Source organism: Lissotriton helveticus, chromosome 6 (genome assembly GCF_964261635.1).
Source record: "Lissotriton helveticus chromosome 6, aLisHel1.1, whole genome shotgun sequence".
NCBI lineage: Eukaryota > Metazoa > Chordata > Amphibia > Caudata > Salamandridae > Lissotriton > Lissotriton helveticus.
In genome coordinates, this window is record NC_136067.1 from 637,271,973 (window position 1) to 637,287,502 (window position 15,530).

The window sequence follows — 15,530 nt, forward strand, 5'->3', positions numbered from 1 at the left end:
TACTTTTTATTGATTATAAATTTTAAAAATAAATGTTTATAATTCCAAAGGCTCAAGCAGGTCAGCTTCCCATCCTATATCATATAATTCGGACAAATCTGCATCCTCATCACGCTCTTCTTCATCCTCAGGATTTAAATCATCCAATGGATCAACATCCACTGATGTTTCAATTACAAGTTCAATGATGAGGTCAAAATCAACTGATTGCAGATTGTCGCTCATGTTGAGGTTGTCTTTATCTTTAAAGAAAGACAACAACAATGAGATGTTGCAGAGTAAGAGACAAATCTCACAGATTATAATAGTAAAATTATTTAACAAGAGTAACATTTTGCAGCTATTATTTAGCCATGTCCAGCGATGCTGAGCAGGTGAAGCCTATGTCTAATTTTTCACTGAACAGGACTCATCTGTTCTTAACCTTGGATAAGCCTCAACGACTCTGTGTCCCCTGCACATACTCAAATGTTAAAGTGCAGATTTATATTAAATGGCACATCCCCAGGCATGCACCAGTTAATGTGCACCACTGCTTTACCACCCATGGTGTGCCGCATTTACAATCAGATAGGAGAAAGCTGCTTCAAAACCCTGCGCCTGCTTGAAGCTGGCATAGGTCTTGACGCAGCATTGTATAGATGGGGCACCCCTGATCCTTGCTGGAGCTGCATCGCACTTACGATACAACTCCAGCAATGCGCCACCTTTACGGCACAGATGCGTCACGCATCTGTGCCTTTTTTGCCCCATGCTGCGCCGCATTTTAAATGCAGCACACCATGGGTGGCGGAACAGTGGCGCAGGATGACTGTCACATCCCTGGGGATGCGCCACTCATCATAAATCTATCCCTAAGCTTCTTATCTTGTTACAGATGAACTGCCATATGTATCATCAAAATATTTTACATATTATAAATAGCAAATTTTAAGGAATAAATAGCGATTCTTTACTATTCCTAATTTGCAATGAGCAAATTGCTAATTGCAAATTACCCATTCATTTCCATAGGCTAGGAGGCTCATAGGAATTAATGTTGCAAGTTGTGATTAGCAATTAGCTCATCACAAAATAGGATTTTTTTCAAGCGTGCAGGGGTATCTCAAGAACACCCTGCTGCACCCCTGAAAAAGAAATTTGGGAGCACATGGCACACCTACATGCCCTAATGGCATGTATGGGCGTCATATGGGACCTTTTTTTTTTTTTAAAAAAAAAATGCTTTTTGAAAAGAATTCGCAAATTACCACAAACTAGAAGTTGGTGGTAGTTTCCAAATCCTTAATATCATTTTTTACATATTTTTTTTTGATACATTGCATTTAAGGAATCACAAATTTTGAATTATTGACATTTTAAGTAATTTCCACATGTGCACTGTTTTCTAAATATAATTTGAAAATCGTTTTTGGGGAAAAGTAATGGTTTGCAAATTTATGACAAGGACATAATGGTGTATGCTTCTCTATAAGGCATTTCAGTATCTCTAATGTCATTTTTCCCATATTACATTATAAGACCTTTCCCCATGAAGCACATTCCTTGTAAATATGCTCCCACCAGTGCATTGCAAATTTAGATTTTGACTGTTTCAGACACATAGCCATGTTGAAAGTGACCCAAAAAAATTGCAAACGTTTTAAAAAAAAACATTCATGTGCCTTAATGACATTTTAAGTCATTTCCCCATGGACAATGTTTTCTAAGTGGCACAAAAGAGGTATACACCTATCATAAATCTGTCCCTAGCATTATAAATGATTAAATCAGGATGACAATAAGATGTGGCCTATCCAGAGGTTTGTTTAAGGTGAGGCCTACTCAGGATTGCAGATTAAAGTTATGCTTGATGAAGAATACAGAGGAGATAATTTATTGTAAAGGCCTACCAATGAAGTAAGTGATTTCTACTTCATTGCACCAGTCATCATAAATGTATCCATAAGCTTCTTATCTTGTTAGACATCAACCGCCATATGTATCATATAACTATTTTGCATTTCCAAAAAAGCGAATTTTAAGGAATAAATAGCGATTCTTTACCATTCCAAATTTGTTTGAGAAAATTGCTAATTGCAAATTACCCATTCATTTCCATGGGCTAGGAGGCTCATATAAATGAAGGTGCAATTTGCGATTAACAATTTGCTCATCACAAATTAGGAATTTATTCCAAAAGTGCAGGGGTGTCTCAAGAACACCCTGCTGCAACCCTGAAAAAGAAATTTGGGGGCATATGGCGAACATAAATTTTAACAACATTCCTTTACCTCAAAAACGATTTTCAAATCATAACTTCAAAACACTACACATGGGAAAATTACTTAAATTGTCCTTAAGACACATAAAAGCGTTTTTTGATTGGCTTTCCTGCATGGTAGGGTCACTTTTAACATGGCTATGTAACATAAACATTCAAAATCAAAATTTTCAATGTACAGGTGGGAGCATATTTACAAGCAATTTGCGCCACAAAGAAAGGTCTGACATTAAAATGGGAAAAATAACATCAGGGACAGTCAATTGCCTTATAAAGAACCATACACCATTATGTCCTTCTCATGAATTTAAAAACAATTCCTTTTTCCCAAAAACGATTTTCAAATCATAATTTCAAAAAACTGCACATGAGAAAATGACTTAAAATGTCATTGAAACACATGAAAGCGTTTTTTTATTGGCTTTCCTGCATGGTTGGTTCACTTTTATCATGGCTATGTAACACAAACATTGATAATTAAAATTTTCATGCACATGTAAGAGCATATTTACAAGCAATTTGCGCCACAGAGAAAGGTCTTACACTAAAATGAGAAAAATAACATCAAGGACAGTCAATTGCCTTATAAAGAACCATACACCATTATATCCTTGTCATGAATTTAAAAACAATTCCTTTTCCACAAAAACGATTTTCAAATCATAATTTCTAAACACTGCACATCAGAAAATGACTTAAAATGTCATTAAAACACATGAAATCATTTTTTGATTGGCTTTCCAGCATGGTTGCGTCACTTTTAACATGGCTATATAACAAAAACATTCAAAATCAAAATTTTCCATGCACATGTGAGAGCATATTTACAAGCAAATTGCGCCACATAAATCATAATTTTCTCCTTAAAGCACACTATTCTCTATCTAAAGTAAAGAAATATTTTCTCACCTTAGCAAATACTTTGAGTTTGAAAACAGTCTAAGAAACACACCAATTTGTCTTCAGCAGAGCAAAAGGTATGCACTCCAGAGTCTGCAGCTATCAAAAGCACAGAAATGGTGTAATTCTTCACACATATTTCTCATGTCACCCAATCAAAACTCTTCCCTCACTTTTTTTCAAATGAAAACCCTTCCCCCTCTGCCCTTTCTGCCTATTTTCCATAGCAACCACCTCTTGGAGAAACTCTGGTGTTTGCAAATTCACACAACAATGTTGCAATTGAACTCTGAACTCTCAGTGCACCTGCATATCCAGTGCTTTCTTTCATTTAATGATTTTTTATTGACCACTCAAAATACATCTTTCAAACAACACATCTGTACACCCTAACTTTCTGTTTTCATCAATTAAAATCCACCAATCACTGTTACTACTTCATGAACACAGAAACTCCACAGTTTTTTTCATTTCAAACTCACATTTTTTCAACTGCCATTTCATTGCCACACTTCATCTGACTGCAGGAGAACCTTCTCTCACCATGTTTTCTGTCTGGATTGTTGGTCATAGTTATATTCACTGGGCTCAAAGGTACGTTGAAAGCAGGAATTTACCTAACCTCAATTTACAAGATGTGGAAATTAAGTGGTTTGGCCACAGAGGATTAAAATGTCACCAATTGATACCATTGGTGAAAACCTTTATGCATTTGCCAAAACCTGACCTGTTAATTGTGCACTGTGGAGGTAATGACTTGGGCACTTTGACTGGTGTAGGTCTGGAAATGCTTTTAAAGGACACCTTTGAGCAATTAATGGCACTTTTTCCTCAGACTGCCTTGGTATATTCAAATATATGCCAAAGACAGAAATGGAGGTGGTCAAACCAATTTTGTCCACAAATTGAGAAGTCGAGGAAGCATGTAAACAAATCTGTTTCAGCTTACATGAGAGACCATGGAATGGGCTCCCTGTACAACAATAACTTGCGTTATTACATGCAAGATATCTACAGAGGAGATGGAGTTCACTTCTCAGATGAGGGCAACAGAGTTTTCACTCTGAATTTAAAAATGTGCATTGGTACCTACTTATAAGTACCAAAATGTACTATAAACCCAAAAGCTCTTCTCAGAGCTACCCTACATCTAATTACTCACAATTATTATTTTACTCTAACTTTTTTCACTAATTTTCAACAAAGTACACTCCCTGGTGCGCTACCCGGTACGCGTACCGGGAGCTAACCTCGCGAAATTTTTTAAAAAAATGATTTTTTTTCGCACATATGGGCCTCCTCAGCCACCCTCACAAAACCTAGGGGGTCAAGATAAGTCTACCGTGCCCCCTTCTACCTATTCTGAACATTATTTGCCCTCCATCTTGTATCATAATTCGACCGAAACACAAAATGGTGGACTCCCGTTACGCTTAAGGTTCGCGTACCAGGGCGCTCACCGGTTCGCGTACCGGGTCGCTTCCTGGGAAGCGCACCATCAAAAAAGGTGGGAAAGTAGTTCACACAAAAGCCACTTGAGACAATTTCACCAAATATAGATTAGCTCATACTACATACCAATCCCTACCATTTTCACAAATTTGATTGGAATTCCATTTAGCCATTTAGCCTGTAGACCTCTCTAAATACCGTGAGGTAAATTACTTCACAAAACACATCTGAAGTGTTGGAATTGACAACCAATTAAAATGTTACTTTCATTTTCTACTTTTTTTACCTGACATTTGATTGGTTATGTACCCGAATATATATAAAGGAAGAGAAGGAAACACAGCCATTTTGACTACTACTTCCTGGTGTACATTTCATTTGGATTTTCATTAATAACTTCAACTTCTTTTTAAAGGTAAGTTGTTATTTTTAAAACTGAAGTATATTGTGCACTTTAAGTTAATATGGCAAACTTTTTCTGTTAGTTATATACTATCCCTCTGTAGTACTTATAAATTTAGATACACTTTTTTATATTCCTACTTCCACTCTGATACTATACACTGCCCAAAGATAAATTCTCTGATAAAAACTGCCTATCTAAAATTAATCCCAACAGTGCCCTACCTCTACTAATATATATTTTTTTTATGCAAATTTCAGGAAAAATGGAAAGTGAACAAAACATTTCATTTGAAATTGTCCTTCCAGAGTCCAACACAGAAATCATTGATCCAAATGAGATTGAATTTATGGATGAAACATGGGACCAAGAACTACTGCAATGTGTACAAGCAGTAGATAACCTCCTTGCAAATGAGGACATTTTACAACCTCAGAGACTACAATCTATATTCCATGATTATGAAATTTCTGACAATGAAATGTTAGAAAGTTTAATAAATTATGAAACACAATAAAAAAAGTTTAAAAAAAAAAAAATAATAATCAACAAAACCAACAATCAATTAACATACAGCATTTGAAAAGTCTATCATTCATTTTTTATTGTGATACGCTCCCCAGTACGCTTCCCGGTTCGCGTACCGGGCGCTAACCACGAAAAAAAACAAAAAACAATTATTTTTTTTTTGCTTAGCGGGGCCCCTTTAAAGCCTCCACATCAAACCTAGGGGGTCAGGGAGTATCTACTATGCCCCCTTAAGGTCATTTGCCCCTTCGCTTTTGCCTCCTCTTGTCTCTCGATCCTACCGAGAGACAAGATGGCGGCCGCTCCGGACTGTTTAGAATGTTGACAGACACCGGAGAGCCAATCAACTTCGCTACGAAGTTCCGTTACGCGTCAAGTACGCGTACCGGGGCGCTGCCTGGTCCGCGCTTACAGATATATATCTTTTTTTGAACGTTATTTTCTCAAAATCCACTGCAGCACATATATTGAGACCTACAAAAGGCACATCGGGCTACCAGTCCCTACAATTTTGCCAAGTTTCGTGCAAATCCATTCAGCCGTTCGGGCTAAAAGTGAGGCTAACCGCCCTATGGAAAACTCAATGTTAAAAACACGTTTTGGGACCCCCCTTTTTTCTCGGCCCCCCCTGGACCAACTCCCCCCAAATTTCCAGTGGCTGCTCAGAAACAAAATGTTCCATTTTCCAGAAAATTTCAGCCAATTCCGTCCACAAACGCCAAAGTTATTAGACATAGAATTTTCAAAAATCCCATAGGGAAAAAATCCTAACTATATATACCTACTGGCGACCGCCAGTAGGTAATATATATATATATATATATATATATATATATATATATTACCTACTGGCGGTCGCCAGTAGGTATATATAGTTAGGATTTTTTCTCTATGGGTTTTTTGAAAATTCTATGTCTAATAACTTTGGCGTTTGTGGACGGAATTGGCTGAAATTTTCAGGAAAATGGCACATTTTGTTTCTGAGCAGCCCTTGAAAGTTTGGGGGGGGTTCGTCCAGGGGGGGCCGAGAAAAAAGGGGGGTCCCAAAACGTGTTTTTAACATTGAGTTTTCCATAGGGCGGTTGGCCTCACTTTTAGCCCGAACGGCTGAATGGATTTGCACGAAACTTGGCAAAATTGTAGGGACTGGTAGCCCGATGTGCCTTTTGTAGGTCTCAATATATGTGCTCCAGTGGATTTTGAGAAATTAACGTTTAAAAAAAGATATATATCTGTAAGCGCGGACCAGGCAGCGCTCTGGTTCGCGGACTTTTCGCGCAACGGAGCTTTGTGAAGCGAAGCTGATTGGTTCTCCGGCGTCTGTCAACATTCCAAACAGTCCGTAGCGGCCGCCATCTTGTCTCTCGGTAGGATCGAGAGACAAGAGGAGGTCAAAACAAAGGGGGAAATAACTATAAGGGGGCATAGTAGATCCTCGCTGACCCCCTAGGTTTGATGTGGAGGTTTTAAAAGGGCCCCGCGGGGCAAAAAAAAACCAAAATAATAATAATCGAACGGCTGAATGGATTTGCACGAAACTTGGCAAAATATTAGGGACTGGTAGCCCGATGTGCCTTTGCTAGGTCTCAATATATGTGCTCCAGTGGATTTTGAGAAATTAACGTTGAAAAAAAGATATATATCTGTAACAGCGCTCCGCTTCGCGTACTTTTCGCGTTACGGAGCTTTGCGAAGCTGATTGGTTCTCCGGCGTCTGTCAACATTCCAAACAGTCCGTAGCGGCCGCCATCTTGTCCCTCGGTAGGATTGAGAGACAAGAGGAGGCCAAAGCGAAGGGGGAAATGACCATAAGGGGGCATAGTAGATCCTTCCTGACCTCTTAGGTTTGATGTACCATTTTGCCAAGTTTGGTGTAATTCCGTTCAGCCATTCAGGCTGTAGACGTATGTAAATGTCCTATGGAAAATTGCATGGGGAAAACACATTTGAAAGTGTTGAAATTTAGAACCAATTAAAATGTTACTTTGGTTTTGTATTTGTGTGTGATGAAAGTTAATTGGTTATGTATATATGTCAAATGAGAGGAAACCACAGCCATTTTGTGATACTACTGTCTGAGGTACATTTGTGAGGAATTTTTGGTGGTGAATTTCTGGTGTTTGATTTACACAGTACTAACACTTCTGCTACTTTTAAAAAGGTGAGTTGTTAATTTGTATGGGGAACTATGTTGTACACTTGAAGATAATTTGAAAAATGTTTTCTGTTATTTATTTGCAGTCCTTCTGTTATACTAAATACTTGATAAAGTTAGTTTTATATTATGTATTACTAAAGACGATAAATGAAAGTGATTATTTTTTTCTGCAATTTACAGCAAGCAATTTCAAAATAAAATGGCTCACAATGAAGAGACCGTGGCAATTTCTTTTGAATTGTCCAACACATTGATTGAAATTGAGAGCACCAATAATGAAATATTGTCACAAGGAGGACATGACTTGTATGATTCCATTAGATTGATTGAAATGGACAGCACCAAGAATGAAATATTGTCACAAGGAGATGACTTGAATGATTCCACTACATTGATTGAAATTGAGAGCACCAATAATGAAATATTGTCACAAGGAGGAGATGGCTTGTATGATTCCATTAGATTGATTGAAATGGACAGCACCAATAATGAAATATTGTCACAAGGAGGAGATGACTTGAATGATTCCACTACATTGATTGAAATTGAGAGCATCAATAATGAAATATTGTCACGAGGAGATGACTTGAATGATTCCACTACATTGATTGAAATTGACAGCACCAATAATGAAATATTGTCAGAAGGAGGAGATGACTTGAATGATTTTTTTGATCAATCTCTTGATGGCGAATTTATCGAGTGTTTGGAGACCATAGAGTTACAAGAATCATCATTGGAGACTTTTAATGAGGACATTGCTGATGAGGACATGTTACTAGTTCTTTCAAATTTAGAAAATTCTGAAGAATAAATTTATATTTAGAAATCAAAAATTGTTTGAGACATTATTCATTTTTATTTTTAATTTATGAGGTTGTAGCGAAGTGATTGTAGTATAAAATGAGACTTATAGTATAGAGTGCAACATTTTTATGTTACATGGTAAGTTTACTCATATTTACTTCCCTTCTGCCACTATATTATCTCCAATGTGTATTTGACATGTCTTCTTCATCTCCGGCCTCCTTTCTCTCACTGTGTGTCTCCGATGCATCTTATCGCTGCTATTTTGTGTAATTACAGAAGAGAGTAAAATAAAATAGTTCGGAACGTGAAAAGGGGGCAAAGTAGAGTACTCCTCACCCCCTAGGCCTTTTTAGGCGGTCCCAAAAGGATCAGTTTCCGCTTTCCTGAGAGATTATGGTATGAGTTCCATATACCACAATAACTTGCATTACAACATGCAAGATATCTATCTCCTATTACCAACTTTTGGAGATATTCGCGCTAAGCGCGAATATCTCCAAAAAGTAACACCTGCCCTGAGCAGTTCTTAGCCATGTTATCCAATGGGAGGTGGATAACATGGCTAAGAGTATTAGCTCGGTAATGCATGAATATCGCTGAGTTTTTAGCGATATTCATGCATTGCGGCCGTTTATTATCGCATTTGCGATAAACCTTGATAATAGTAAGGTTTATCTTCGATAATTTCTGACGATGCTTAGTGGTAAAAAATTGGTTGGTAAGCATCGTTAGCGATAAATATCGCTTAACTTTGGTAATATGCCCCAACGTCTGTTAACGTTCGATTCGAAGGAAATGAGGAAGTGTTGAAAAACATTGTCTGCGCCATCTTGCCTTTTTTGAAATGCCACACTTTTGTCGTGCACGGCAGCCATTTTAGATGTCTTGACCAGACCCACTCTCTGCACGCTGTCGATTCGTAGCATGGCTCCTCACCCTCGTAAGCATCTCCCCCAGGCACTGGTCACCACCGCTCTCTGTCTTATGCATGGGCAATAAACCTCCCCCCATCTGCGCTGCTCTTCCCTGAGAATCACACTCTGTGCCCGCCCGACACCTCCCTTTCGCCCTATTCACTACCGCACCCTCTGACACTCCTCTTTCTCTGTGTCCGATTGTCCAGGCTATCAGCTAGCCCTGCAGATGTAGTTTATGGCCCCAGCTGTAAAGAATCACCCCTCTTCAAAGGAGTTATAGTAGATCAAGGCCCACACTCGATGAGATCCGTCACACCACACGTGTTCCTACTATCTGAAAACCATCCTGTATTGTGATTGGGGAGGGGACCGAGCCTGAAGCGGAAGATTCCAGGAATGACTCTTTGTACATCAAAGTTTTTACAATTATGTGTCACATTAAAAATATATAGCACTCCAACAAAGTAGTAGGAATATAAAACTTTAATAACATATAAATATATACAACAAAACAAAAACAGTAAAAACATTTAAACAACGAAGAGACCGTGGCAATTTCTTTTTAATTATCCAATAGATTTATTGAAATTGACAGCACCAATAATGAAATATTCTTGTCAGTAGCGGTCTGTTGTGCGAATAGTTCCAAGGCAGCAGAACGCGCTGAAATCTAGATGGCACGAAAGTGATGTCTAGTAAGTTGCCGCCCAGCAAAAAACGGCGTGGGGCGCCGCGGGGGTGAGTGAGTCCAGTAGGCACCACAGCTATTCTTACCGGCATTGCAGAATTACTGCTGGGGACAATGCCTGTGCTGTAGCAGGGTCACAGCAGAAACAAAAAGGATTCTGTTGAAGATGTTGTTGGTTTTCAATTTGAAAACAGTTCTGGTGTCAACTGCTATGCTAATGTAGTGGTTAATGTTTTGTTTTCTCTAGAAAATGTAAAAGAGGGGGAGGCAGTCCAAAGTTCCGTTAAAAGGCCAAAGGAAAGGATCGGTGGTTTGAACTATCAGTCAAAAAGGGGAGGGGGTGCAATAATTTTTCCTGCCGGGTCACACTGTGCTTTCACCGGAAGTGAGGTCTGCAGGATTGTAGTAATTCAAAGTGAGGCTGGCGCCAGCATGGGAGCGCCGACGTCCCGCGGATACAGTTTCGTCACTCCACGGGCGATCATGGCAGTCATTCCCCATCGGGGGTCGGAGACTCCCGCGGCTCCTCTAGAATCTTCAAGGTCGTGGAGGACTACGGTGGTGGAGTCAACCAGTGACCGGGCCATTTCTTTATGTTGGGCCCGCTCTTGCCAGGTCGACCGCCATTTTGAGAGTTCGGCAGCTACCGGCGATCGCGGGGTCACATGAGCGGACGGGCTCCACCCTGCCGGGCGAGACGTTGCAGCATGGCCACAGTGGAAGAACCGGTATCTAGGTCGTTCCGAAACTGTGCAGCACTGTAGTTGTTAGGATGCCACCGCCTGGAGCGCTGAGGGTGCAGCTGGGAAGTCTCCACCTGGGGAGGCGGGAGAGGCCTGTTCGCACCGTCTCTCCCTCCCAGTGCACCCCACGGCGTCTCGCTTGAGATTTGTTATGGCCGGACCAGGCGATGAGGACGAGGGGGGGGTCGGAGGCATGTGCAAGACATCCCCCCCCAGTGTTGTCGCAGCCATTATAAAAGAAAGAAGTGTCCCGTCCGTCTTCGGGCCGGGCTTCCGGTGGATGTCGGCCGGACGCCCCTGGCTCTGGCCCCATGAACGGGTTTCTTGGTTTATCGGCTGCAGCCGGATCCCGTCGGCCTCGGCCCCCCGACCGTTGGTGGTCGGACCGGAAGAGCATGTGGCGGGACTACCTGCAACTCTCAAGGGCCACCGCGGCCGGACTGGGAGAGAGAGGGGAGGGTCGAGGAGACATTCCCCCCCCTGCAACTGTTCAGCGTTGTAAAGGCAATCCCCTGGCCGGGTCCCGCTGGTCTCGGCCTCTCCTCCGGCTACACCCTACGTTAGGATCTCCTGGCCGAGGCGTGGCAGCAGGACCTGCCTTATATGGGCTGCTCCCGGCTGGGCGTAGCCGGAACCCTGCCCCACCTTGGAAGTTTCCAGAGTGGGGGTGGATGTTCTACTGACTTGCATTTTCCCTAGTCTATCGATTTTTTTGGCGTGGCAGGCGGTGGGACAGCGAGGGGTGATTTGGTTTCTCTTACTGTTTTTCTGGTCTCTCACCACTGGCATATTTTAACGTTTTCTTGTTTCTAGGACATTAATAGGTTTTATCATTACGTTATGTTATCGTTTCTTTGTTCGTTGTTTAATAAAAGTTCATGTTCATCAGTGGCCTACTGATTTTCGTTTTCCTATTTTTTTCTTTCCAGGTTGTTTCATGGTAAAGTTTCTGTTAACAGGATACAGTGATCACTTCGTTATTATTGCATATGTCCTTTTCACTAGGGGTGCTCTCTGGTCGGGCCAGATGACGTATCTCTAGTAAATGGTCCGGGTGAAAAAGGTGCATCAATCAGTGGGGAGTAGATAGGCATGACAGATTACAACGGGGGAGAACGGTCCGCATTACGTACCCTTTCACTACTTGCAAAGATTTTCCTACGTTTATTTGCAAACAGGGAATACCTCCAAAAAGAACTAATTCCCAAACAGTCAATGTTCGGACAATCAATCAATCAATGAGGAATGAAATAGGTACGACGTGTTAAAGGCTTGCGTTACCTACCCTTCACTATCTGCAAAGGGAGATAGAATATTCCTATTCTTCCTCGTTTGCAGGTAGAGAAGATCGTTAAGAGAATTAACTTCGAACAATTCAATGCTCGATTGAAACAATCAACAAGGGGTACTGTGAACACAAATGAACGCCGCTTATATACATACGCATTGCTATTTTCAACAGGTTGTTCCTAATGTTTCTATTTTAGCGAGGTCAAAAGAGATCCCATTAGTGGCCTACTGATTTTGCTCGATTCCTTTTGTTTTTTTACACGATTTTTCGCTATCTGCAAAGACTAAACAGAGTATTGCGACTCTGTGCTTGTTTGTAAATAGAGAATGAACCAAAGAGAACAATCAATCAAATGGAGAGAGAAGCAGGCACGACGGATTACAAAGGGGGAAAGGGCTGCGTTAACTACCCTTCACTATCTGCAAAGAGAGAGTACTCCTAATAGAAATGAGGGGTGGGGGGCAGCAATCAAAGCAGATCAGTGTGCATAAACACGAAAAAAAAAATTCTTACCACGTACTTGACATTCGACAGCTTATGATATTTGCTATTAAAAAACCATTGAAATTCACTGAAAAAACCATAGGTTATAGACCATATATAGTTAGGAATTAGCATTTACAAAACCTTGAAAATTCACTGAAAAAACCATAGGTTATAGACCATATATAGTTAGGAATTAGCATTTACAAAACCTTGAAAATTCACTGAAAAAACCATAGGTTATAGACCATATATAGTTAGGAATTAGCATTTACAAAACCTTGAAAATTCACTGAAAAAACCATAGGTTATAGACCATATATAGTTAGGAATTAGCATTTAAAAAACCTTATTTTACTCACACAAAACCATTGAAATTCCATATATAGTTAGTTGCACTAACTATATATCGCGCACCCGCAATCCACTGCTGATGATGTCACATATTACATCATTCATGACATGGTCAGTGACATCACTGATGACATCACTGATGACATCTCAAATGACATCACTGATGACATCACTGATGACATCTCATTTGACATCAATGACCACATCACTGATGATATCATTCATGTGACAATACAATGCATCTCTTCACACTTTAATATAACCTCTGTTACACCCAGTGTTAAATACAGAGTATAATTTTTGAAACCATTGACACACCAATACTAGTTACTACATACGCACTCAGTGATTCCTATGTTTACACACACATTCACTCATTTACCCATACAATCATTCATACATACAATCACTCATCTTTACAACACTATCATATGCACTCATACACCTATACAGACTCTCACACTCTGTCACTCATCCATGGAGTTACTCACACACCTAGTCAGTCCTGTAAAGAATCAATCACACTTCCATTTTCTAATCTATACAGTTAAACATAGAGCACCTTACATTTTGAAACATATACTAACACATAATTACTCTCTTATACAATCATTGATACAAGTACACATTGATCTGCACAGAGTCACACACCTCCCAGCCAGCCACACACACACTCAGTCTCCCATACAAATATTTGGGCAATCAATCAATAACCCATATAGTTACTCATATAGCTACTGATCAACACATGCAGCAGTTTACAGAACAACAGACATAATGATGCACAAATTAAGACAGTTTAGTCACTAACCCATGCACTCAGTGAGACACATTTAATCACTCACTCATACAGTCAGTCACGCACCTACTAAATCCTTCATCCAGACACTTCTACATCTACTCATTCTTCAATATGTAAAACATATTTAAACTTTACAGAAACACACAGTCACTGGATGATGTCATCAGTGATGTCATCAGTGATGTCATTTGAGATGTCATCAGTGATGTCATCAGTGATGTCACTGACCATGTCATGAATGATGTAATATGTGACATCATCAGCAGTGGATTGCGGGTGCGCGATATATAGTTAGTGCAACTAACTATATATGGAATTTCAATGGTTTTGTGTGAGTAAAATAAGGTTTTTTAAATGCTAATTCCTAACTATATATGGTCTATAACCTATGGTTTTTTCAGTGAATTTTCAAGGTTTTGTAAATGCTAATTCCTAACTATATATGGTCTATAACCTATGGTTTTTTCAGTGAATATATATATATATATATTACCTACTGGCAGTCGCCAGTAGGTAGTTATAGTTAGGACCTAGTTTCCATAGGAAATCCTCAACATTCTATTTGGATTAACTTTGGCCCTGGTGGATGAATCTTTGCGAATTTCTCAAAGAAGATGGCTCGGTCCGCTGCGCTCCTTCCCGGAAAGTTTGGGGGGGATTGGTGAAGCGGGGGCTGAGATAAAAGGGGGGTCCCAAAACGTGTTTTCTCCATGTTATTTTCCATAGGACGTTTAGACACGGCTACAGGTCGAACGGCTGAATGGGTTTATAAGAAATTTGGCAAAACTGTAGAGTCCGGCTCGCAGATTACGCTTTTTTTGGAATGGTGTAAATCCGTTCAGTAGTTGCTGAGAAAATTAAAGTTAAAGTCAATTATATATCTGTAAGCGGGCACGGGTGCGCGCACTCAAGCGGCTGCGCGCGAGCGGAATTTTTTTTTGCTGCGTGACGTGTGTTAACGTTCGATTCGAAGGAAATCAGGAAGTGTTGACTGCCATTTTGTCACTGCGAGTAAATATATGGGGCCCAATTCACAGAACTAACTTAAGACAAAATCCTAAACTTACTACTTTTGGTATTCACAGAAGTTAGGATTTTGTCTTAAGTTTGTCTTAAGACAGACTTAAGACAGACTTAAGACAGACTTAAGTTAGGATTTTGTCTTAAGTCTGTCTTAAGTCTGTCTTAAGACAAACTTAAGACAAAATCCTAACTTCTGTGAATACCAAAAGTAGTAAGTTTAGGATTTTGTCTTAAGTTAGTTCTGTGAATCGGGCCCATTGTTCATTTGAAAGCATTGGAACATGGAAAGGGGAGAAGGTAGAGATTGTTTTGCTGCGTAGGTTTTCTCAGGGTGTGCAGTCAGGTCCTTAAAGGCGAAAATATATATATATTTTCTTTTTTAAAGTTGCGGGGTGGGCGCACTCGGGCGCGCACACTTATTTAGAAGAGTGTGAAAATGGAGATAAATCAGAAGTTTGAGTGCTTTGATATAAGGTGGCTCTGAAAAGAGCCCTTGTGTTAATTGAGTTTTTTCTGCATTTATAAGTAAGTAGCGATGCAGAGCCGGATGTTGCAGAGGAAGATTCTGTGTCCATCTTCCATTCTTACTTAGTTATGGTTTTTTCACTCTCACTGCAGGCTTTTAGTCTGTGGATGGAAATCCATGAACCTAGACTCACCTATGAAAATCATACTATTGATGCTTGACTGAGGCCAAGGAGATCAGAGTGCATGT